We start from the raw sequence: 3223 nt of genomic DNA, 5'->3' as shown, positions 1-3223 counted from the left end.
AAGGAATTGTAATTCGATCACTTAAGATTGCCAAGGAGATCAATGAATGCATTAATTGAGGAAGAGATGAAAATAAAATTGATCCAGAGAATGCAACATCTCCTGAGCCCAATGAACTCCCCATTTCTGATCTTACCCATTCTATTTAGTTTCTGTCATTTACTTTTATGAGCAATTACCCCATTCCCATTTACAATTCTACAATTTACTTTCCGTCATTTACTTTCAGCTCTTTATTTCTAGCATTTACTTTTTCTGTTATTTACTTTCCCGCCATTTTATTTTCTGCAATTCTCAACTCAAATTCTGATTCGCTCAACTAGAACATTCCTCTAATTAAAGTTGCTTGATCAATCAATCTCTGTGGGATTCGACCTCATTCTATTGTGAGTTTTTACTTGACGACAAAATTTGGTACACTTGCCGAAGGAAATTTGTTACGAGACAAGTTTTCCGTGCATCAAGTTTATGGCGCCGTTGCCGGGGATTGATTGTGCATCAACAATGATTAAATTGGAAGATAACTAGATTGAGCATTTTTGTTTTGTTTGATTTAATTTTCTGTTTGAGTAATTTACTTTCAGTTCTGATTAATTTTTTCCCTTCCCCCTACTTTTTCAATTTTCTTTGTTATTTACAATTCAGTTCACAAACCCACTAACTGTTTGATATATTGCATCACTCACACTAACAGTAACTCTAACAGAATACTTTCTGCATTTATTTTCCTTGCTTGTGCTTTGTTGGTTGTATGACAGGGAGAAGAAGCGGGGCTTCAACTTCCTTTGATTCTGAACCTGAGAGAACCTTCTTTAGATTAAGGCGGGAAGCAAGAGGAAAAAGAGTAGTTGGAGCTGAGGAAGAGGAGGAATACTTTGAACCAAACATGGAAGAAAACATGGAAAACCATCATGAAGAAGAGGCTCACAACCATGGCGGAGGAGGTCGAACAAATCATGTTGGGGAGGATAGAAGAGTTTTAGGCTCTTACATCAATCCAAACCCAGGAAACTGTGGAAGTAGCATTCAAAAGCCAACCATCCATGCCAACAATTTTGAACTAAAACCACAGCTCATCACCCTTGTTCAGAACAACTGTTCGTTCGGAGGAAATGTCCAAGAAGACCCCAATCAACATCTAACCACCTTCCTGAGAATATGTGACACAGTGAAGTCTAATGGTGTTCATCCTGACGCCTATAGACTGCTCTTATTTCCATTCTCACTCAAGGATAAGGCAGCCAAGTGGCTGGAGTCCTTCCCGAAGGAGAGCTTGACAACTTGGGAAGATGTGGTGAACAAATTCTTAGCACGATTATACCCCCCTCAACGAATCAATAGGCTGAGAGCTGAGGTCCAAACTTTCAGGCAACAAGATGGTGAGACTCTTTATGATGCATGGGAGAGGTTTAAGGACCTGACAAGGAGGTGTCCACCTGACATGTTCAACGAATGGGTGCAGCTGCACATTTTCTATGAATGTCTGTCATATGAATCAAAGAAGGCTGTAGACCATTCATCAGGAGGATCTTTGAACAAGAAGAAGACTATTGAGGAAGCCATAGATGTCATTGAAACAGTAGCAGAGAATGACTATTTCTATGCTTCTGAAAAAGGCAACACTAGAGGAGTAATGTAGCTAAACAATGTAGATGCTCTGCTGGCCCAAAACAAGCTCATTACCCAGCAGCTGGCTGACCTCACCAAGAAGATGGAGAGGAACCAAGTAGCAGCAATCAATACTTCATCAACAACCCAAGAAGGAGTGAATGAAGAAGCAGAGGATAGTCAGGAGCAAGCCAACTACATTGGGAATTCACCTAGGCAAAACCATGATCCATACTCGAAGACCTATAACCCTGGATGGAGGAATCACCCAAACTTTGGGTGGGGAAATCAACAAGACCAAGGCATAGATCAAAGACGATCAAATCCCAACAACAATGCAGCCCACCAACATTTCACATCTAGACCATATCAGCACCTACATAACCAACCCTCTCAACACCTTTACCAAGGCCAAAATAACCTTCCTCATCCTTCCACATCTAATCCCAATCTACCATCATTTGATGATAGACTCTCAAGGATTGAGAATATACTTGAAGGCATAGGCAAAGAGATTCAAGACAACAAGGCATTCAAGGAGGAAGTGCGAGCCAATTTCAAGAACCAAGGAGACACAATCAAGAGGTTGGAATCCCAAGTGGGGTATCTCTCTGAGCAGATTTCCAAACCTACAGACGGATTCCCAAGTGACACAGAGAAGAATCCGAGAGGTGAAACAAAGAAAGTAAGATGGGAAGATTGCAAGATGGTCACTATAAGTGATAAGGAGATTGAGGCCAAGCCAAACAAGTCGGCAGAACAACCTGGAGATACCTCAACAGAGAAGGAGGAAAAATATCACCAAGAACCAGAAATCTCACAACAGAAGCTGCTGAGACTTTATGCACCCTTTCCCCAACGACTCAATGGTGCTGTTGAGAAGAGAATATACTCAAGATTTCTTGACTTGTTTGCATCTCTGCATGTCAACATACCATTCATCAAGACCATCCAACAAATGCCTGCATACATCAAATACATGAAGGAACTGCTCCCTAGGAAAAGCTCACTCAAAGGAGGCCAAACTATAGTAATGAACAAGGAGTGCAGCGCCCTCATTCAACCAGAGTTGCCTACAAAAAGAAAGGACCCAGGGAGTTTTCACATCCCCTGTGCCATAGGAGAAACAATGTTTGATAGAGCACTCTGCGATTTGGGAGCAAGCATCAACTTAATGCCCTTATCCCTGGTGAAGAGGCTGCAGATCAATGAGATAATGCCCACAGATGTAGTCATCAGGCTGGCTGACAAAACTCAAAAACAAGCAATAGGAGTGGTGGAAAATGTGTTGGTAAAGGTTGGGAAATACTTTCTTCCCACAGACTTCGTCATCCTGGACATGGAAGAGAGTCACACTCACCCAATCATATTGGGAAGACCATTCCTAATTACAGCCAGAGCACTCATAGATGTTGAGCGAGGGGAGCTAATATTGAGGATCCATGATGAACGACTCAGTTTTAATGTCTTCAAACTCTCACAAGAAGCAGACCAAGAGAACAAAAAACCAAGCAAAGATCATAATGAGATACTGAAAAAGGAAGCAAGCATTGAAGAACAACCAGCCCAGCTGGGAAAGCCCTTGCTTGATGAACAAGGAAATAAGTAGTTGTCA

The 3223-nt window shown here is 41.6% G+C and overlaps 1 non-coding gene across 1 annotated transcript; it reads right to left on the bottom strand.

The window, feature by feature from the left end:
* Nucleotides 1-1339: 1339 nt before the first annotated feature.
* LOC148571856 (small nucleolar RNA R71) lies at nt 1340-1443 on the bottom strand. Its single transcript, XR_015908855.1, has one exon. It is a non-coding gene; the product is annotated as a small nucleolar RNA R71 (small nucleolar RNA).
* Between the last annotated feature and the right edge of the window lie 1780 nt (nt 1444-3223).

The sequence above is a fragment of the Arachis ipaensis genome, chromosome B3, assembly GCF_059453495.1.
Source record: "Arachis ipaensis isolate K30076 ecotype BB chromosome B3, ASM5945349v1, whole genome shotgun sequence".
Lineage (NCBI taxonomy): Eukaryota > Viridiplantae > Streptophyta > Magnoliopsida > Fabales > Fabaceae > Arachis > Arachis ipaensis.
Note: the sequence above shows the minus strand (reverse complement) of the source record. Positions and strands in the feature narration are given on the sequence as shown.